Source organism: Pleurodeles waltl, chromosome 8, assembly GCF_031143425.1.
Source record: "Pleurodeles waltl isolate 20211129_DDA chromosome 8, aPleWal1.hap1.20221129, whole genome shotgun sequence".
Classification (NCBI taxonomy): domain Eukaryota; kingdom Metazoa; phylum Chordata; class Amphibia; order Caudata; family Salamandridae; genus Pleurodeles; species Pleurodeles waltl.
The window spans coordinates 271472718-271496138 of record NC_090447.1 but is presented as its reverse complement, the minus strand read 5'-3'; the positions used below and the strand labels follow the sequence as shown (position 1 = coordinate 271496138).

The following is a 23421-nucleotide window of genomic DNA, read 5'->3' as shown; positions in this document are numbered from 1 at the left end:
AGTAATCCATTGGTTTGAAGAAAGTCGTGAAAAAGGGCAGAGTGGTCAATTGCATCACCTGTTTAGCCATATCTAGCTAGTACACCAAATGACCACTGTCAGGATCTGGCTTTGATAAGCCTTAAGGGCTGTGTGTTTTCAACCCATATTAAGCAAAATCATGTGGCCCTCTCTCTGATGTTGCATGGGTCCTCTAGAATCCGATTAAACACCAGCGACTTGGGTGCCACATATCATGCAAGCAACAAAATGTAAATCTAAATGTGGCTGGTCAGTGCCATGTCAGTGATTGGCCTGTGTTTATGAATTGGTAAATGGATTCACTCTTGTGAGGGAGAAGGTTCTCATTTGCATGGAGATGGGTGCATTACATATGATGGGCTCCCCACATGCCCACCAATCAGTGATGATTGTACTGATTAACAAACAGTAGTGATGTCCCATCAACCTTAGTCCATATATGGCATTTTTGTCACTTTCAGAATGAGGCCATAGATTCTGAACATTGTAAGGCCCACCCACCACTATGCAGAAGCTATCTGGAATCCATGGGAGGAATAGGACTAATAAACTAAGCACACAAACAGGCTTGATAATGAGATGGAATTTAATGTTTGTTTGAAAGTCACATTTTAGGTGAACATGATGTGCACTTTTAGTTGCAGATTTTGGAAATAGTCACACAAAAACAAAGAGGGAGAAGGAGGTTGTGGGGCTGGGGCTGTCCTCCTTATAGCCTATATAACACTACAGAAGAAGCTAGCTAAAAGAACTACCACAGAATGGATAGGAAAAAGGATTTTCATATTAGAAAAACCCTCACCCACCAGGGTTATCTCTTAGTGGCATGCTTTATCATTGAGTTTCTTCCCGTTCCGCTACGGAGCGGGGCATGCTACGACCTATGGAATACGTGGGAGAACTGATGTAATCGCGTCAATGTGAATCACAGGAGGGATAGGAGTGGTGGGTTCTTGGATGAGTTAAAAATACCTGTCTCCTAGTAATTCCTGTGATTTACTAGATCTCTTGGAGGCGGTATGATTAAAAAGGGGCTGCGAAAGTGGGGGATGTAATGTACCGGACTTCCTAATCTACATGTTTCACATACCGCTAGGCTCCTCTTCAGGACCAAGATGGACTACCTGGTGCCACTCCTTGTTTGACTACCTATAATCAAAGAATAAATGATACATGCTCTGTGATATGGTGCAATTCACCTTACTAATATGGTGACATAAGATGATACCTATCGTTTATGGTGTCCGCCATTGATACCTGTGGAAATACAAGAGAGGCATAGTTATTAGAGCCCCCATTTGTAATGGGCTGCTATATATGTTGTTTGTGGCTGTAGTGCCACCTATTTGCAAACTACACCCCACTCGTGGGAAATGGCACTCATGAATATCAGGACTGAGAGACTAAAGTACTCTCACAATCAACAGTACAAGACACACTACATTTAAAACTTTTAAACATGTAAACATGTGAAACACACCAAACAATACACAGGAGGTGCATGTGTAACCTACTCGGTAGTATTTGATTGTCATATCATTGTTCCCCCGGGAGGGGTGTTTGCTTTCAGTCACACTCTAAAGATTTGGCAAAGTTTTAGAATGTATTCATCTTACCATATCTGTAGCACCATGTAAACAATGTTCAAAAGGCACTTACTTCCTCAAAGCGACACTCACGCTCTGTACCTAATGCTCACCTCTCCGGGGTCTCAAACTTGAATGCTCACAGGGGAGCCGAGTTTAAATGTGCAGCATCATTTGCATCTTGGCATGCTAAAGCATGCTGTACTAGACCGCTAACATCCCCAAGATGGAGGCCTCCCGTGGAACGCAGGGGAGTCCGCGAGGATCCTAAAAGTATGTATCCCTTGTGGATGCCTGTAATTGCACAGAGGTCACTGGGGCTTCATGGGCTTACAGAGGCAGAACTGGGGATTCCTATATCATTTTGATAATTATTTGGGAGTTTCTTTCTTGTGTTTAATGAGGTTTACTCGTTCCCTTCTTACTGTGATGGTGACGTATGTGTGAGTGGCTAATATTTATTGTTGAGGGTTAGCTCTTTGTGACACTATCGAATGTAAAGGAATGAGATGGACATAGGACTTTTTGCGCCGCCTTGGTGTACCATTCATTTCAGTAGATGTAAATTCGACTAATGATTAATGTGATGTTAATACTTCTTCAGCTGGCTCCTCGGTATCTTCTCATTCCGGCAAAATTGGTGTGTGCGTAGTTTATAAATCCATCATTGTTCTTTTTTGAACAGTGCAGACTCACAAATAATATCTTTATGGTGTTCTAGGATAACCCACTGGTAATCCACCACGGTGTGTGCCTTCTCTTTGAAATAAGTGGACATTTTAGTCGTAGCACATCCACATCTGAGGTTACTACGGTAACTCACCCAAGACCCCACCACTCCTATCCCTCGGGTGATTCACATTGACAAGACTACATCAGCGCTCCCACGTAGCACGCCCGCTCCATAGCAGAATGGGAAGAAACCTAATGATGAACCACCAAGGGGTAACCCTGGTGGGTGAGGGTTTTTCTAACAGGAAAATACTTTTTCATATCCATCCCGTGGTAGTTCTTTTAGCTGGGCCTCTTTTGTAATGTTAGTTTGGAAAAGAGTCACCATTTAACATGTGACGGTTAAAACATAGTAGCCAGGTACATTTTAATTTGATTATGGCAGCACTCACTACTTGTAAACATGTTATTGAATGAGTAGCTAGCCTACATGGACAACTGAGAGGCAGATTCCATGAGCTAAAGTTGCAGTGCAACAGTTTCAAAGTAAGAAGTTTTCATTTTAGCATCAAAAGAAATCATTAGCTCCCCATTATTTATCTCTGCTGTGTGGAAGAATAAATATCTGATTCAAAATTGACATTTGAGAAAATGTGTATTTAGTGATACATTTGTTGCACTCCATATGGATGATATCCATGTTCCTGAGGGGTGTGCATAAGGTAGTGCAGTAATTAGCAAAAAGCTTAGCAAAGTGGCATAGTCATTGAAACTATCCAATAATGAAGGGCTAGGAATAAGTTCATTTGAAAAGAATTTGACAGAATAGTAGAACTGCATGTCGACCAACAAATTTCCGTTGCTATGTTCTCTGAAATATTCTGAAATATTTCAATTAACACAACAAGGACATAAGCCTAGTGTCTGTGTCTTTGCATGGAAAACTATTGAAGCTTTAAACAAAGGGTAAGCATTAAAGCCAAGAACACCTGTGATTTTTATGTGATGCCAAATGTGCCTCAGATGTCAGTATGTACTCTACTGAAATGATTAATAACTAATTGGCCAATTCCAAAACCTCGTTTCAAAAGTGGGAAAACTACAAATCAAGGATTTCCTCCTATGATCTGAATATATTGCAGTATTTTAACTGATTCACAAAACTCTCCCAGAGTATACATAGAAAAATATACAAATCTTAGATTTTCATTTGTACAACTAACAGTAATCCAGCATATGTTCTACCCGTGGAAAATGCACCAGTTGTGTGTTCTGTTTATAGCACAAATTCACATTAAACTTTGTAGGTTGAGCATAGCAGCGCGCAAACGCTGCTTTGCCGACGTGTTGGTATGTATTTGGGCTTTTAACCATGCCCCCCACACGCCCATCACTATCACTCGTTCAGAGGCTTGCGTTTCAAAAATCCTTTGTTTTTGTTGGTAGCAGCTTTACGTTTGTCCCTCCTTAGGGCGGTTTTGTTGCCGCCTTGGCCATCGACCCTGTTACATGGGTAATTGCACTTTTGCAAGCGAACTTCTTTCTCCTTTGATCTCTCTCTTCATGCTCACAGAGGCACTTTGATTCAGCTCGCTTATGTCAACTGTTTTACTTTTTAATTTCAGTTTGAGTGGCAAGAAAAGTTAAGTTAGGAATTTACAGCGCTAATAGATCTACCTGGAGCAAACACGAGACCCTTGCATTGCAAATGCTTGTTTCATATTGTTTTCCATCAGAACAATGCTTTCATAGACTGATCCATCTATTGACTATGCTGGGCCTTAAAGCTGAAAAGAAATTATTTTGTTTTAAAGTCTATTTGGGATGAATTCACTCAACTACTAGCATTAGCTATAATCTGCTTTTTTTCTGACTGCCTATTCTTGTTGACAAAGAGTCCAGGCCTATGTTCTGGTTCTCCATACCAGGTGGTTACCAATGAATAGTACCATGACCACCTGCACCCTAAAAATGAATGTATTATTCTGTTTTAGGTTAGAACTATTCATAGAAAATGCTTATCCCAAAATATTATTCTGACTTGTTTTATGTTATTGTGTTACAAATATTTATTTTGGAACTTTGTTTCTTTATCCTAGAAATCTCACAATATACTATGAAAAGGTCTGCTCATATAGAATGACATTTGCAAGAGTAATTGGTTCCACATGTTGGATAGCTGAAACAGGGTAACTGTTTTTCTTATGGGCATCCATGACTCTTAAGGGATAGTTTTCACTACGGCCAAAAACAAAATTGTAAATTGTAAATCTAGATGAAGGAAACTGGATCATTTTAGGCCTACAGACAGCATTATGTGTTTGTTGACAAAAGACCGATTGTATACAAAACTGATACTTTAGGTCTGATTACGAGGCTGGCGGTCTGAAGACCGTCAGCCTTGCAGTGGAAGTTGGACCGCCGCGGCTGCCCACCAACCTACTGCAGTTCCCGCCAGGAACTCAGTGCTGCCCTGCTGATTACAACCTTGTTCTTCGCCAGCCTTTTCACGGTGGTTCAACCACCATGAAAAGACTGGTGGAGAACAAGTGCCGGAGGCTACAGGTGGGCCCTTGCACTGCCATGTCTGTACAATGGCCAGTGCAGACGCCCTCCTTCCCTGCACCCTCGAAATGAGCACTGTCTGCTGTGCTGATGTTCCCTGCGTGTAGCAGTATTGTCACCGGCTCTATAACGAGCTAGTGACAATACTTCCGCACTTTTCCCACTGGGTTGACCGGCTGAAACCTGGGTTTCTGACAGTCAGCCCCGTGGGAAAATCATAATGGTGCCTCCTCGTCGGGAGTTTGGCAGACAGGTGTTTCCGTCTTCCAAACTCCTAATCAGCCCTTTAGTGTGCTTTGGATCACCCTATTACTTATCATTGGTTGGCGTTCTTGCTTATCTCATTTGTTTACTTTTAATTTGATTGCTTTGTTTACTTTTGTTATCTCCTCTCTTTGGAGCATAGCTTATTTACTATCCTTTTGATTGGACGGCCTGTATCCTTCCATTACATACATTCAGGCAGCTACTGTTTAGGTCACATCTACAGACAGCTTTTAGCTATATGTATTAAAGGAACTATTGTGTATAATACCAATACTTACAGTGGGCTAGCCCATTCTCTAACGCTAGTTGGATTTCTTGCCACTTCCATCCTTGCTTCTTATTCAATGGATTCCTTCCCCTTCTAGTTTTTATCCCACCATTGGACACTTTATTATCTTCTTTTCTTTTCAACTGAACGATCTCCCGGCATACTCTCTATGTTACTTCCCCTTCCTCTGTTTCCCAGCATATCTATTTTCCATATTGTCTTGTCCATATTTGTCTTTGTTGCCTTGCTCTTCTGTTGCTCTTACGCTCGTGCCACTCATCAGCATCACCCCACCCCACCTTTGCTCCTTGTCTTTTTTCTTTTTTATAGATCCTTGTTAGAGGACGGAGCAGTTGCAATATGTTTCTGAGCCACTCCTCCAAAGAAAAACCTTCAACCGAAAAAATAGACTTGGGTGCAATATTTATGTTTTTAATTGACTACTCCAAGAAGAGTGTCTCCGTTTTAGAACCATAAATTGAAAAATAAAAACAAAATGGCTGCCGTATGTTAAGTGATGCTTGATAATGCTGGCGCATCTATTGGGTCATGACGCTTACATGCGTATGTATAATATAACATGTTCACATATGCATCGCTGTGCATTTGTAAAAATATTTCCAGTGTAGTTTAGCATCTGCAATACAACGATGACCATTATTTTTTTATTTTTGCTAATGTTAAACAGCATTGGAAAAAAGCAGTGGAAAAAACAATAGATTGTGAGGGCTAGACCTTTTGGCTTTTCCAATACTTTTTTTCCTTTTCATTTGAGCACTCAAGGTTAATTCATGCATGGCTCTCTCCTCCAAGTACTGGTTTCCCACTCACATCCTCACCCATCTACACTTTCCGGGTAGCTTCCCCAAATCAACTATTGTTTCCTCCACCTCACCTGCTCCTGCTCACTTTTATAAAAATGTTACCCCCTACTCCTCTGTTGCATCTCTCCTTGTTTGCATTTTCTCAGTGTCTCATCTTTCGGCAATATTCTGCTGTTCTCCCTCATACCCCACACCTTCATTGCTCCCCTGCCCTTTCCCATTCCATTTTTTAATTTACTTTTTTTGTGGTCTCGGCAGCTGCAGTTTTCCAGCTGCCTTTTTCTAGAGGATGCAATTTAACACTCTTTTCATTATTAATCTATCACTCCAAGAAGCATAGCCATGTATACCTGATCATGCTGGGGCCAGCTACACAATAAAAAAATAGGCGCCTCGCTGTTTCTTGATGCCTATGTGTGCATGCATGGTAACACATGCATGTATATGTCATCATATTGTGAATGCCGTTATTTTGCTTTTACTGATGCTATTGAGCATTAGTAATAAAAAATGTTTCCCTTCTTGCCGATGCTGAACCTCAAGAAGATCCAGAAGGCCAAGAAATGTCTGTTCTATTAGCTTTGGCAATGCTTGTTTGTACCAGAGTGCAGTAATGATGATCTTAATGGAAAGTCATGATTGGTTTGAATATGATTTCTTGTTTGTACCAGAATACAGTAATGATGATCTTTTTGGAAAGTCATGATTGGTTTATGTATGATTTTTAATTCTTGACCATCTCTCATTAAGCTGGTATTTTTGTTATTATACATGTTTTACTTAACTACAAATATAAAAATGTGTACCAGACAAGTGATGTGAATTAAGGTAAATAGGAACAGGATAAGAGGCTGAGAACACCTTTAATGTTTCAGACCTTTAATGAGGCTTTTTTTTGTTAGTGTCTGCTGTCAGCTATGACAGCACTTCAAATATCACTTCAGAAGCTAAAGATGGTGACAAACTCCCCCACAGTTTCAAGTCCACTGATGTAAATCTTAACAGCTAGGTGGAATGAAAGGGAACGACATGACCTCACTTGGCAATAATTGGCCACTGACAACAGTTGCAAAATGGTATTTCAGCCAAATATTTGAAGAAGAGATTAGTGTCCTGAAGGTGACATGTTCAATGAGCAGTGAAATTCTTGCAGAACTCAGAACTTAAACAAATAGGTAAATGCTTTTTTGTCCTTACAATGGGCTGATCTGAAAGTTTCAAAGTTGATGGGGCTGCTGCCTAGGTGAGCTTGTCCTGCATCATAATTGATCCAGGCTTTCCAAGTCCATTCATCAAGATTTAGAACCGAAGCCAAAAATCAAGCCTCCATTCTCCATTATATGACATAAGCATGCTAATAAATAACTAATAGAAGTTGCTTTGATAATTGAAAAAATAAGTTTCCAAAGGTGCTTTCCTCTGTACGGTTTCAAATCCAAGGGAAATCCCTTGTCACTTCCAACACATCCTATCATGCAAGAAAACATCAATCACAGTTCATAATTTAAGGCTTGCTATTTCTTAAGTACTGGTCTTTTTATTGTTTATCTTTTTTAAGCACAACTTCAGCCCAGTATGCCATTACCATATATGTTATGTTACTTGCCAGGATTTCTATAGACCAAATCTATTATAGCCTTGCCATTAAAGGCCTGCTCCAGCGTTAAAGGCCTGAGCCGAAGGTCGGAGCACTCCCTTTTCTGCAATGGAGCACCCAACATTCCAATGTTCTAATGTGTGTTAGAAAGCTTTCCAGTTCCCCTCTAGTAAACGACCATCAGAATAAGTTAGAATAGTGCGCTGTTTGTTGGGTGACCTGAGTTAATGGGAGCATATTTCAGTGGTTGGGTGCAAGTCTGTTAGAGCTGCAAACTTTAAGAGGATGTGATTTTAATCAAAGTGGGTGGCTCATTGTATCCCTTATACCATTCATAAAATCGTTCTGGGTGTTCCAAACCAGTGCTTCAGATGTGCTCAGTACAACAAAGGGGACTGGTTACATATTTTTTACTTTGTCCTAAACTGGTTCTCTTTTGGCAAGATGTTTTTCAGATTCTTGGTCATTGTCTTCAAATTAGAATTGTGCAAGAACCCATGTTTATTTTACTTGGGGTGTCCCAAGCTACTCGAAAACTGAGCATGCCTGCACAATACTTTGTATGAGCAACTCTCCCTGTAGCTTGGTTTTTGATCCCCACAGTCAAGGTTTGGCTGGATAAACTGGAACAAACTTTGACCTTTAAGGAATCTTATGCTCGGCTGATGGGTATTGGGCATGCCGCTATTTGGATGTCTTTTGTCACATTCACCAGCAGCCTAGACTGGGAGTACATATAGTTAGCTAAGGAATGGATAGTGTTGAGGATGTATACTGTTGCTAGAAGTTTGGGCTTTTTTAATGGTGCTTTAGTCAGCTGTACCAATCTCCCGCACCTGGCACTTTAGTTATTCATTTTGATGGCTGTTTCTATAGTCAAAAGAACTGCTAGTGCACTTTACAGGTATCAATTTTAGGCGCAGTTAATGGCATTGATTAGTACTACTGCGCTGGTATGCACTTTGGTCCCTGCTAAAGAACCACGCATGTATTGACTTAATTATTAAATTATGAATTTCTTTAGAATGCACTTTTGCACTTTTTGAGCTTAAGCACTTTATTTGCTTATCTACTATCTTACCATCATATGTTTGCTGTATGTTTTTTGTATGTATCTATATTTGTCCTGTGGTAGTCTTTCCTGTACTATTTACACTATTTTTGCACTTTAGATGGACGTTGGCAGTAATACTTTTTTTAAAGCTATGGAACATATATCTTCAAAATTAAATTATTTTTCTATATGTCAAAATAGTTGCTCTATAGGGATTAAATGTCTCCTTTTTATTTGGAATGATGCCTTTTTCACAGCTTATAAATAAAAACTAAAATAAAAAACAATTGGGTGTCATTCCAATAGTATTTCGATAAGTGAACTCCAGTTATGAATGTTTTGTTACTAAATTAGTTACAAGCAAAACTCCTAAACCAAACATTGAAGTGAAATTTTCAACTAACAAACATAATTTTAAATGTAAAATAGATAATAGAATTAAGGGCAGTAATAAAAAATATCACAGAACATGACACAAATGGCTGGCACACATACTGATCATGACTCTAAGTGGATGTGAAAAAAGTAACAAGTCAGTAGAACCATTGGTCATATACATGGTTGGAAGATCTTTTTAAAGCGGGACCAACCTTTTTAACATGGCTGTGTTTTAGGAGCTGTCAGTATTGATCAGACCTGGATATTACAGTGGTGTGAAATATCTTGAGTTGGCCCATGTTTTGGGCAGTACACCACTCCATAGGACAGACCATCTCTCTGCAAACCTTTAGTAACACTCTTCACATTATCTGCCATAATTTTCACATGTTCACTCGCTCTCTACATCTTCTCAACTTTTGCAAACTGTGAACTCTCTCAGCTCTGTGCAAACCCTTTAATTCACTCTTTTTTTTCTGTCAGCTCAAATCCACACACCTTCAATAAACATCTACATATTGTCACTCAAGGTTACACAATTAGTAGTACTCAGCTCATAGGCATCCGTGTGACACTCCGTACACAGTTAACCATCCTTTGTAGAACCCCAGTCATACTCTGCAGTCCCTGAACCATGCTATTCACAACCAGCGTCATACACTTCACCCTTTTATCAATGCTCTGCACAACATTAGTTCTGTGCATAGCTGCAGTTAGAATCTATGCATGCTCAGTTATGCCATTCTGCCTTTCTGTGGGTGAGTGTGGTGGACTGAAAACATTTCTGCAGTCAGGGTGAGGAGAGTTCTTAAAGAGATGATGGAGAAGGGCACACACCATCTATATTTAGGTGTGATACTCCTGCAGAGTCTGGTGAAGGTGAACTATACATGGAGATAACAAGCAGCACTGATTACATGTAGTAATTTATCTTCCTTACTATTATTGTACAATTCATTTTGTGATGTTCACAGATGACCTTGAATTAGATCTGTGTCTATAATGAAAGCTAGAAATTAAAAGTAATTCCTTGACAGAAAAGTCTGATGCTTCTTCCTTTTACTGACATTAGGTTATCTCCTGTCATTTAGGTGAGATAGGAATCACATTGGTAATATCTATGACTGGCTGGATAAAATAGTTTTTGGATTGATCCTTATTTAACTCTCCTTCGCCTTAGTCATCATGAACCCCAATATTGTTTCTTTGAAGATGTAGAAATGCAAAATATTGATACTATATGGCCTATATCAGTGCATGATTAACTACCCAAAAGGCAATATGTAGCATTTAACAAAACTCTCTGAAAATAAAATATAAATGGCCAGCTATAGGACAATACTTTATGGTAATTTTTATTCTGCAGTTCAACAAATGTGGTGCCTAATGTCATAGGGTTTGATCCTTTGCACGTGTAATGTACAACTGCAAGGGCCAGTTATGAGCACTGTGAAGAGCCAATTCACATCTATATCTTTATTTAAATAATGGTAATAGCTGTCTGGAGACAAAGTAAAAATATTTTGAAAGAAGAAAAAATAGGGTAACTCTTTGCTGTGGCGCAAAGTTGTTCAATATCATTTACAAATGCCTCTCTCAGAAACGTATTACAGAGGAATGTAGCACTTAAGCTAGACATTCAAACATCAAAGTGTCTCTAGAAATTCAATAAAATACAGGAGATTATGATAATTCCTTATGGCAGAGTTGGACATGTCAAGGTTATGGGGCCAAAGATCATGAATTGACAACCAATTGTGGATGCTTTGTTATACCATGGAATGGTGAGTTGGTTGGAGATGGCTCTTAATACAGGTTAATTGATCTGTTTAAATTCCCATTTTCTATTTTGAACTTGAGCTTCGAATGTTTAGAGAACATGACCTTATTATTGTAAAATCATTATTGGGTCACATTTTTAAAGTGCATCAGTTGAAGTTCCAAATGTTGTCTTACAACTGTAGGGATAAACGTGATAAAGAATGCTTTAGTTCCTATGAGGCATTTCTCATAAACAGAAATTACCTGCATGTGTTTTGATTTTGAAGATGTATTGCCTGAGCCAAGGAATTTTTGGGGCATAATTTCAAAAATAGATGGGTGATGCTGACTTTGGAGAAGTAAGTTCTGTTTTTTTCTGGTTACAATAAACATTTTCTAAAGCATTCTCTGTCCTCTTTAGGCTATGAACAGAATACTTTAATGTTATAAATGTCCCATGTCTTTTCACATTTATACGTCAATAATTTAGGCACTACTGAACATTTTTGGTCTCCTCTCACATATAGATTTGAGGCAGTTTAAATTGTTTTAAGTTGTAAGAAATGATAATGGGGGAGTAAAACAGATTTAGAGATCACTAGTGAAGAGTCACCTTGCTTCTCTTTCTTCTGACTAGTATCTCAAAAGCCACCCTTATACTAATCCTTCAGGAAAACATAATAATTGTACTGTAGTTGTATTGTAATTGTATGAACTTAGGACCCCATAATTGAGCTACATATACTTTGAAAAAGGAAATTATTAATTTGGTTAAATGATAACAAAAATAACGTTTTGGAGGAGGAGGTGACTGTACATTTTATACATTATTACCCAAAGAAGCATGGCCTCTTAGTCATGTAGCAAAAAAAATCACTTCCTGACATTAGAATCAGTGATACTACACAAAAGCCATTCTGAATGATAAATTACAAGATCACCTCACATTTATTTGAACTGTGTTTTAAATGGGCAGATATTTACAGGTATTGAGAACCAGCACGTCTTTGTTTTGAAAGACAGAGGCCCTCATTTTGTCATTGGCGGTAAAAACCTCCTACTGGCGCGGTGATGGGCATCAAAATACTGTCACTGTGGCTACCATCCATCTGCCATACTAGAATCACTGCCGGTCTTCTGCCACAAGAAGGGTGCAAATCCGGTAGTGATCATACTGGCGGATGTGGTAAGCTGGCGCTGCTACCACTGGCACCGCCATGCCAGCTGAACACTACCAGCCGTATCATGACTTGTGATACGACCTGGTGGTGTTCTGCTGGTGGGCGCTGCTGGCGGTAACAGCCGGAAGACCTCCTAGAACAAGGTAAGTCAGGCCTCCGACAGGGGAGGGGGGTGGTGAGAGTTGTGTGTGTGTGTGTGTCAGGTTGTGTGTATGTATGTGTGAGTATGTGCGTGAATGCGTCTGTGTGTGTAGTGTTGTTTGCGTGGGTGTATGCATGTCAGTGAACGTGTGTAAGAATGGTGAAGTGAGTGCGTGTCTGCATGTCAGTGTGAATGTGTGTAAGAATGTGTGCGAGCATGACTGGAATTATGCGTATATAAATGCATGGATGCCAGTGTGAGTGATTGGGTGTGTGCATGGTGCATGTCTGCGGGTATGTGCGTGTATAGGTAGGAGTGAGAGGATCGGAGGTGGGGAGTTTGGATGGAGGGGAGGTGAGGGGCGTCAGGTGGGTGTTGAGGGGGGTGGGGGAGCTGCCTACCGGTGACAGGGAATGAATTCCCTGTCAGGTAGGGCCTACCGCCTTGGTTTTCGTAAACCATAGTGGTAGGCAGGCTCAAAATTCCTCTGGCGGTACTATGCCGGCCGCCGGGCTGGAGATTGACATCTCCGGCCAGGCGGATGATACAGCCATGGTGGGATGAATGGAGAAGTGGCAGGTTGGCTGCAGCCAACCCGCCATTCTCATAATGTGGTGGTATGTACCGCCAGCCTGTTGGCGGTACTGCTGCCACATTAACACTCACCGCCGGGGTCATAATGACCCCCAGAGTGCCTTCTCAGCAGTTCAATACTTTTAATAGGAGGTTATTCACAGTTCAATGTAGCAAACATGTACTTTGGTGTAGTGAGTGGATGGATTCCATATTTCCATTTGAAGCAATGAATGGACAAGAGATGATGCCTACTTTATAGGAAATCCTCGCAAGTACATGTTCAAATGGCAACTACCTTTTTCTGGTATATTTCAGGAATCTGGGCTGACTTGACTTTGAGGTGGGTCTGAGTGTGCAGCACACAAATAACTTTACACTTTTCATGGAAACAAAGACAAAATATATCTTGAACACTATCAGTTTCACTGAATACAAATATTTACAAATGTCTCTCAAAAATATGTGTGGAGTACACAAAAACTACCTCATCATATTATCATTTAGTTAGTGTTTCCAGAGCTAAAATTCAATTTGATATTGAGTTGGGTAAACAAGCATTCTATTTCATTTTTATGATTATAATTGAGATAATCCTGAGTTTTCTCTCATATGGAAATATGATCTTTCAATGTGTGTATATACCGTTGATGGTCATATTTCCTGTGGAACCAATGCAAAATGAAATACATGCAACATCATTGCATGAAATATCCTCACTTAAATAACGACACATAAGTTGGTTTTTAATGTAACTGCTACTACATCTAATTAACCTGTAGGAGTCAATGGTCTGCATTACTTGCAACCCACTACCATTTGTGTGTAAAAATAATAACTGCTAAAATATGAAAAACATGGGTTTTAAAATAAACTTTTATTCAGCGCTAGGTGATTAGCCTATTAGTGGCTACAGAGCGGAGTTCAATGGCAGAGATTTTAAACAAAACAAAACATACGTTTTTTCTGACGTCTAAGGTTGTGAACATGACACCAAGAGACTAATCTTCCAACCAGAGTCAATCGATATCTAGTCTTTTGCTCCACAAGACCACAGGCTAAGTATTTACAGTTATTGACTATGCAGCAGATTTATGCAGTGTGTCTCTTCTTGATTACACCCAGCCAGACATTCTCCCTTCCTGCTTGCTTCATTTGACACTGTAGTCGCCTATCACATATTTCCACACTTCAGTTTATCCAAGTGACCTTGGGTCAAAGAACCAATCTCGATTTCTCTGCTGGCATGCATGCTTTTCTTGGAAACCTGTGTAACATCGAGATTATTCACACTTTGTTTTCTTTTGCTGCAAAATTAACGCATTGGGTTTCCCCTGCCTGAAGTACTGCCTCCCACTGAGTGCTTTTTGGAAGAATGTGAATTTTAAATAATTGAAAGGAAATACAAGCAGGACAAGGGGAGTTCTTTTGGTTTGTACTTACACCACTGTACATAATTATGAGTATGTGAATTTCTCATTTATAAAAACATATAAAAACTGAAATTATTATAAAGAAACAAGCATTTTAAGCATGGCATACAAATATAAGCACAATGCTAGAATTTGTATGGGGGGTGAGTCTTGGCCATGAGGTGTAGGCCATAAATTACCATAAAATCTTTGCGACTTTTATGAGTTTTTGACTCTGGGATATGAAGAGAGTATGCTTTTTTACTCTAATATACTGTGCTAAAAATACCTTAAGGAAAATAATATGTGCACATAGACTGAAAAATGACAATTTGTTGAGCCTCAGCAGCACTAAACGTAGGTGTGTATAGCTAACAATAAGCTAATGGACACTGCAGAAAAGCCCATATCAGTTACAGTATGAAGATAGAACCATTCATATTAAATAAGCAACACTCTTCTGAGTCATAGGGCCACTTAAGGAATTTGGATAACAATTTTGGATAACTTAGTCAAAATGTATTTTGTGTTTTGTCAATAGTATCCTATGTTTACATTCTACAAAGCGTATAGCTGCACACATGGCTTTTTACTGTAATTTATGTTCTCAGTTTCTCAAAGCAATTGAGATCAAATAGGTGAATAAAGTTAAATGAATTTTTCTAAACATTTATATGCAATGCCCATCCAAAGTGAAGCATTTTTAAGATTTTGTTTCCCAGTGACACAAATGTATAGATTTTATTTTCTCATATAGTCATGTTGAAGCGAAGAAAAGGGTGTCTTTTAAAGTTGTCTACAATTTTTGTGCATTTAGGTGAGACCAAACATACCTTGAGGTGATAAGAAACGGAAAATAAAACCTTTTAATGGTTGTGTTCACTTCTGTGAACAGTGCAACTTAGCAACTGTGTAAAACAACTGTTTTGAAGTCACTGAATTTTAAGATGGGATAATTGGATATTGAAGATACATTTTTTGGCAAGTTTATGACCACATGTATTCTTCTTTTTTGACAGCCAGCCTTCTACTTCAAGAAGACTGTTTGTAGACAATCTAGAATTTTGCATAGCATCAAGGATTGCATTTGATCTTCCACCTGAAAAGGAATTTATTCTCAAAATGTTTTGATTAAAATGTATTGCTTTTGAACTTTTGGTTCCACTTAGAATAACATTTGCAACATGTTTTGGACATATTTGTGCGCTTTGCAGATGCAGGAGCCATTTTAGATCACAACATTTCATTAGGTAACAATTGAAATAAACAATACAGATCAAAGAAAGAAAAGTATATAAGGCTACAATTATTTCACAGTTTCCTTAAATGTGCGTATAATATGCACAGATGTAAATACCAGATCTCTCTTACTTAGACCATGAAAGTGCCACTGTAAACAAGAAGGAAGGTTGGCAGAAGAGATTGTCTGAGTGAATACATGTTTAGGGGATTCTTTAGAAATCTATGCAAATGTGTGACAACTCTTCCTTCAGTAAAATTGGCTTCATGTAACCCTAACACATTCCTGAGATCTGGAACGGTTTTCCATGCAACAGATATGTGCACATAGTTACGACATCTTCAGATAATAGAATGTGTGCTCATTTGTGCCGTCTCACAGCATAACATAATACTTAGTAGTAGGATTGGTGGGATATTTAACATGGCAGATTGTTTCTTGGTAGCTCTTTTGATGTGATGTTAGAATATTGGTTAGAGTTCCTTCTTGGGCCTCTCAAATGTTAGCATTTCTATAGTTAATATTGTGAGCACCATCTTTTCTAAATATTTTTATTTATTTTAAGTAAAGTAAAAAACAATATACCTCAAACATAGCATGAACAATCAGCTTCAACCAGTTTAATTATGTATACTATCGTTCATATGATCGTCTGTCAACTGTTCAGAGTAGTGAGTTGTGTCACTCAAATCTAAGTTCCATATTTTTTGATTGATCTAAAAACTATGACTCACTTCATGGTGTATCTTATTCTATTATGTTCATGGGCTGCAATTTGTAATAGTTCAGGTCAGATCTTACAAGTAGATCCTCAGTAGTCCCCTACCCTTATAGCTTTGCGTATTATAAACCCTGTATGGTACATCACCTTCACGGAGCAATGTATCAGGTGGATATAACAGGTTCTGGACAAAGGAGCGATAATCAACCTCTTCCATCTGTAAATTATTATCCTTATAGTGTAATAGAGAATATTGTAAATAAAATATCATCTGACAAAAATATTCTGCCTTAAATATTGTTTACAAAAACATAGCCCCACTGGTGTTGATAATCGAAACTCTACAGCCCTTCTTACAATACTTTTGCAAATGATATTTAGAGCATAACATTTTTGCCAAATTATATTTTTTCTAACAATATTCTGACTTACAGCCTGTTCATCCAGACTACCTTTATGTGTAGTTCTTTTGCCTCTGACCACTTCTCCCAGGCACGCCTCCAGCATTGGGATTGACTGCTGAGCCATCTATCTCATAGTAATTTGTTTTGGCCAGAAATAAAGCGTTCCCAGAAACTGCACATTTAATTCTTGGGACTCCAGTGAGACACTATCTTAAGACAGACCTTGGCAGGTTAAGGTAGTTAAGATGCATAATCGATAAACAATTCTGTACAACATTGCCACAAGTTTGGGGCAATCAACGTGTATACTCACAATAAATGTGTGAAGGCTGCATCTCAGATGGCATTTCAACTGTATTTGCCAGACTGTATCAAATTTTACATTGACACAGTTAATTGACATAATTCAGTACCAAGTGAAATGCTGTTGTCAAATTTTACATTGACTACAACATTTAACTTGCCACTGAGTTATAATGGTAAACATGTAGTTAATAGAAATAAAGGTCATATATGTTTATACATATATTTATATGTGCATGCACAAAGAGGTTGAATCAACAAGTAAACACAACACATGCACACACACAAACAAATATATTAATATCAATCTGTAAGTTAATGGTTACACAAATTGTACATCTGTTACCTTGTCCAAATGTGATTCCATGCTGCTGTAGATTCAGAGAATGTATTTGAATTTTCAATTGCATACTTTTTAGCCTTTAATAGTTTTTATGTATTAATTAAGTATTAATCAAGCTGGTAAAATATTTTAGTACTATCGATCCAGGTTGAGTCCATACTCCTTATGTGATCTTTTATCAATTGTTGAATGGATATGCATTATAAGTAAGTCATCTCTTAGAATTTATATATTTAACTTTCCACGTTCCCCTCATCCAGTATACCCAAAAAGACAATAAATCATGCTGTATTGTATGATGTAATGTCAATTGATGGACTTGCAAATGACTTGATTCTAGCATTATATAACATTGTCACTTCAATCCAACATAGACATTGCTTCATTTCCATTTTTCTTTGGAAATTATTGATAAGGAGTTGTATCAGATACAAAGCTAATGCTGAATACTATTTTCCTCAGCACCATTACATTCATCAAAATGCCAAAGTCACCGGACAGATATAAAACCCTGCACATCACCTAAGGGCACAGCCCAAGACTTCAATAGTTCAAAGCTTACTTGAGAGGTCTTACTTTAGGTGACATATGCTTTATGCCATTGCAACTGCCCCCTGATGATCACATTTACTTCTAAATAGTTTTACATCATATTAAAGACTTTCGGGGGAACCCTGTTTGTCAAAATGAAAGCCAGTTAGTCAAATTTAGGGTTGGGAGGACTGTCAGCTTTCCATTGAGCCCCTATTGCTACAGGTGATGGAAAGCAGTGGAGAGAAAAGCAAAAAATTGGAGAGGCCATGTGGTTATCTACACATTCAGGTCTACATTTTCATGCAAGTTCTCTTTGACCTCTAGCAATGTTAACATACCCACATCATCATTCACCTTCATCATACACCTTTATGACATTCTTAAACTGAATTCATAGAACAGTTCTCTGACCAGTTAACATAAAATTTCATGGCATAAGGAATTCATCAAGTCAGCCAAAGCAAGGTACATTCATGAGAAAATTAATATAACATTAAATAAAACCCACTGAGTCTTTTGGTTTATACAATCAAACATGTCACCTTATATGGAAACATCACTCCATCCAACACACAAATATTATGAGGTATAAAATTACAAAATCAGAACAATCAGATAGAACACCAATCCTCCCTCCATATTTATGTAAGATCTCAAACCAATAATTTGGGCTCCTGGTGGACGTTAAAGCCAATGAAAACTGAGCAACTCCTTTTAATCATCAAGAAATTAAGGCCTTCACATTATTGCAAAGGCCACATACCTGCCAAAGTTGTAAAGGGCAACTTTAAACACTTCAAAATATATTGGATATCCCTTATAAATACTTCACTTTCACATAAAAAATCACAGGCTTATTAAAATCCCACCCACCCTTAAACAAAACACACTCAAACCTGATCTCCTAACTAACTACTGATCAATCCTAAAATGTCCTCGTTTAGGGGAGTTACAGAATGATGTGTAGCTAACCAACTGAAGGAACTAATCCAAAATGAACACCTGCTTACTCCTCCAATCTGACTTTTGAATAGGACACAGCATGAAAACGGTTACATTGAATGCTCTGGACTACATCTGCCCCATCTTTGACAATCTTGAATACTATCTTCTCTTCCTATTGCATCTAACAGAAGTTTTGACTCAGTAAACGATGGAAGTCTAATCAAAGCACATTAGAATGTGGCATGGGTTGCAATGCTCAGCTGGTTTGCATCCTTCTGCTCAAACCAACATTAAGTATTAAGGATTGGGAAAAATTGACATGGCAAGTGGCGTTCCTTCAGATTCAATCCTTACACCTGTATTCTTCATCCGTTAATATGAGCTGCTGAGTGAAATTCATCGCTGGTCATGCATATCTTTCCTCCAATACGTGAACAAAACACAAATATTCCTAAAACCTCCACCAGCAAAGACACTAGTCAATCTAGAACATGAATGATCATGTACAAGGTTGAATGCCAACAAACCTCTTTTTTCTAAACCAAACAGAACTGAAGTTATACTGTTCTCCTCGCGGAAAGGCAGACTAAACTCTTATCTTCTATAAAATCCCAAGCTCAAAGGATTCACTCCCACTATCAAGCCAATGTGAAATATATTAGTTTCATTCTAGATTCTCCTTTTTCCTTACCACCCCTTATTAACAAATGGCCAGAAGCACTGTCATCCTCCACACCCTCAAAAAGTTAAGTGATATAATTCCCAATGATCACCTCAAAACTGATGTCCACCCTTAATGATCTCTATGGTGAACTTTGGCCACTTTGTACTGGCAGTTCTTCCTGCTTCAAACATGAATGTCAGCCTCCATTTTATGGCCAGATTAAGAGACTTGTATATGGAAATGTGACCTTATTTTGCTTATCCTATGCAAATTCATTAGCTACTGGTTCTTAAAAATGTACTGCCTTGTCTATAAGATCTTGCACATCCACAGCTTGTCATATATCTCTGGTCTTCTATTTGTCTTAGGAGGGTTAAGGGATCCTCAACATAGCAATGACCTCCAACCCGACATCCATAGCTTCAGCATTTCCTTCAGGGTCATTTAGAGACAACTGTATACTTTTTGGAATAACTGAGTTATGTCCTGTAAACTTGCATAATTTGCCAGGCTCTAATAAAAACACAATTGCTTATGGGCATAAAGGACAGACACTGGAAAAAAGAAGAGTATATAATGAAAATGTATTCAGTCAATATTTATGCTCTTTAGTACAGTTAGAAAAGTTAGAAAAAGGGACAAAAGGGTGCTAAAGGGATGAGCAAACCGATGTTGTATTGCTAAAGTGATTGTAATGTTGAAAATGGTGAACAAGCATGGCACATAAAAAATTATTGTAATCTTGTCATTTTGATAAATGCTGTCAAAATTTAAGAGGGCAGCAGGCAGGGATAAATACAATAAATGCCACTTGGATCCCCATGATATAAGGTGGTGTAGGGACAGTCCAAACTTTTGGTAGTCTACATTTTGACTTATTCGATGTGAGTTCATGGTGTCATCATCAGCCCAAAATCAATTCTAAGGTAAAATCCCCGATTCAAACTTATTTAAATGAGACTTTGGGTGTCATTACAAACCTGGCAGTCAAAGACCACCAGGGCTGTTTCGGCGATTGTACCGCCAACAGGCTAACAGTACAATCTGGCGAATTACGACCGCGGCAGTTGCGACGCGGTCACACCGCTGGCACCGGCGGTTTCCCGCCATGGTTGTCCCGGCGGTTTCCCGCCACGGTTGTCTCGGCGGTTTTAGTCCGCCAGGGCAGCACTGCTTGCAGCGCTGCCCAGGGGATTACGAGTCCCCTTCCCACCAGCCTGTCCATGGCGGTAGAGACTGCCATGAAAAGGCTGGTGGGAAGGGGAATTACTGGGCCCCTGGGGGCCTCTGCACTGCCCATTCACTTGGCATGGGCAGTGCAGGGGCCCTCAGGCACAGCCCCACCCTTCTTTTCACTGTCTGCGCAGCTGCATCCATCGCACGGCCGCTACACCGCCGGCTCCATTAGGAGCCAGCTCCCATGTGACGACCGACATCCCCGCCGGCCCAGCGGGGATCTCATAATGCGCCCGGTGGGATTGCGGCTGCATTGGCGGCCTTTTGGCGGTAAAACCTTGGCAGACGGCCTCCGCCGCCCGCCAAGGTTGTAATGAGGGCCTAAATATATTTGGGATGAGGCAAGTCAGAAAAAGTCTGGTCTGGTGCCTGTCATTTCACAGGTTCGGAGCCCTTTAGTGACAACATACACAAGAGTCCAAGGAAGTGCACTTGAGTATACTATGATAACCTCAGGACCAGCTGGACAGTCAAAAGATTGGCAGTAGTACCACTTGACCATACAAATAGCAGAATATGCCCTAGAAATAGCACTAATGCAAGTAATGCATAGCCTAAAAATTATTATGTCCATTCCTATATTTTCACCTGGTTTCTTAAACATATGCAAACATTAAAGGATCATATCGAGGAGAGCATACGTAGTTTGTAGTATCGTCCATTTGAGGATTCTGCCATGCCGGAATGAATACATATGTCTATTACTTGATTGGCCTAGCCCTGCTTTTGATTACTGTGGGTGACTTACCACATTTTGTTCGGAGCGACTCGACTGATGCGCAGTGCTTTCATGTTGCTATGTCAAACCACAGTGCAATTGCGTTATTTCTTACTCAAAAGTATTGTGGTGTACACAGTCAAAATACTTTGGAATCAGATTTGTGAGGCCCTGTGTGAACAGTATTTCTCCCCCCTTACTACTTTAATAATTTGAGTTTTTCTTTTTATTGAAAGACCTTAAGTTAATATATTGAACATTTCATTCTTAGAAGACTTTTTTAACACTTCACCATTTGGGCTGCATAGTTTTTTTTAAACATATCTCATTTACATCTTTTATCAGTCTGCCCTTTGCATACAGCAGACATTATTGAATGGCTGAAAGACAGAAACAGGAAGGAAATGTGCATGCAAGCCACCTGATTTGGGGTGGCAATATTTCAATCAGCAGTTACTTTGTTTTAAAATAATGAAGCACCTAACCTGAACACACACTAAAGTTTTTACATTAAATTCAAATTTACAAGGTTGGCAACAGTAGTGCAAAAGTATTAATTTATTTATTTAGCATTACTATATTGTGCATTTGCACCATACAGCATATTAAAGTGCTTCACAAAAAACGTCAAAAGCAAATATTATATTGTCGTGCTAACGTTTGATAAAATAGATTATAGAACAGAGGTTAATTGGTAAGTTTCATGGAGTTAATTTAGCTGATATGCTATCCACTGGGGCAGAAGAAAGTATGTTATTCTAGTTCAAGAAAGGTCGGATGTTCGGAGATTGTAGATCTCCCTTAATGGTGAGAAGAGTGTTTACAGTTCTGATGTCGATAGGTGAAGAAGTTCTTTGCAGTAGATATTGCACTGGTAATAGTAGTGTTGGACAAGAGAAAGGTTGAACTTGGTACCTAAAGTTGTATGGGGGTATTTTTTCTATTGTTTATATGGATAAGAATGGCACACAGAGCTTTGTATATTTAAACCTGCATTTCATATTTTATGTTCATTTATTTTTCATACTATATATTTTGTGTATTTCTTCAAATTCGCACGTGACTGCTACACAATACTGCTTAAACACATTAAATGGTGGGATGGAATAATGGTTTTAACACCCATGTGAACATCTTGAATAGAATCCTTAATATATATGCAGTTGTTTTTAAAGTTATGAAAACATATGCATGCTGTCATAATTTTCATTTTGGTTAATTTTCTGTTTTCTTTTTTACGTTAACTTCATTTGATTTATTCCATGTTTTCTTTTCTGTTTCATTTTAGTTGTATATGGTAAGTTGAAATTTTATTCGCCATCTTCTCATCCATGTGATGGAACCTTCTCCTACCATTTTCATCCATACCCTTCTGCTTCCTTCAGCACACCAACTTCCATGTTTCATTGTCTTTGAAAACAAAGGCTGCAGAGAGTAAAATGCACCTGGCCTGTGTAGGTACCCAATTGGGAAAAAGAAATAACGGTAATGATTTGATGACATTTAAATTATGCAATGATTTAAGCATCATATTCATGTTCCAGTTTTCATTTCCCGATCTGTAACCCGATGTGCTTAAATACAATTTATACATTTTTTAAGAACAGGTTTCCTGAAAACCTTTCCTTATTCTTCGTACTGCATTCTATGTTCCTTTGGTCATAGAAATGTAATGTTTGCATATGCAATATTGTTTGGTTAACAACAAAGAATTTTATATTTGTTTGAATTTATTTTATTTATTGTGAATTTTCAAAATCCAAACTAATCAGTGAAAAAAAAAAAAAACTATCACTGGTGTACCTGAGATCAACACATGAGGATGAGCAACCCTGCATTTAAAATATAGAAATATAAAAATATTAATATATACTCCTTCCTATGAGTATGTAGATATTTTATCAAACACTGGTTGTGATAATGTCTCCGTCTATGAAAGTATATAATCCAAGGGAGACATTAAATTTGTCATCTTAAATATATGGTGTCTACAAGCTTTCCTGTGCATTACA

General features: G+C 38.6%; 1 protein-coding gene across 3 annotated transcripts in view; it reads left to right on the top strand.

Moving 5' to 3' along the window:
- Nucleotides 1–23421, top strand: part of ROBO1 (roundabout guidance receptor 1) — a 1423180-nt gene that overhangs the window by 1282622 nt on the left and 117137 nt on the right. The window lies entirely within an intron of this gene.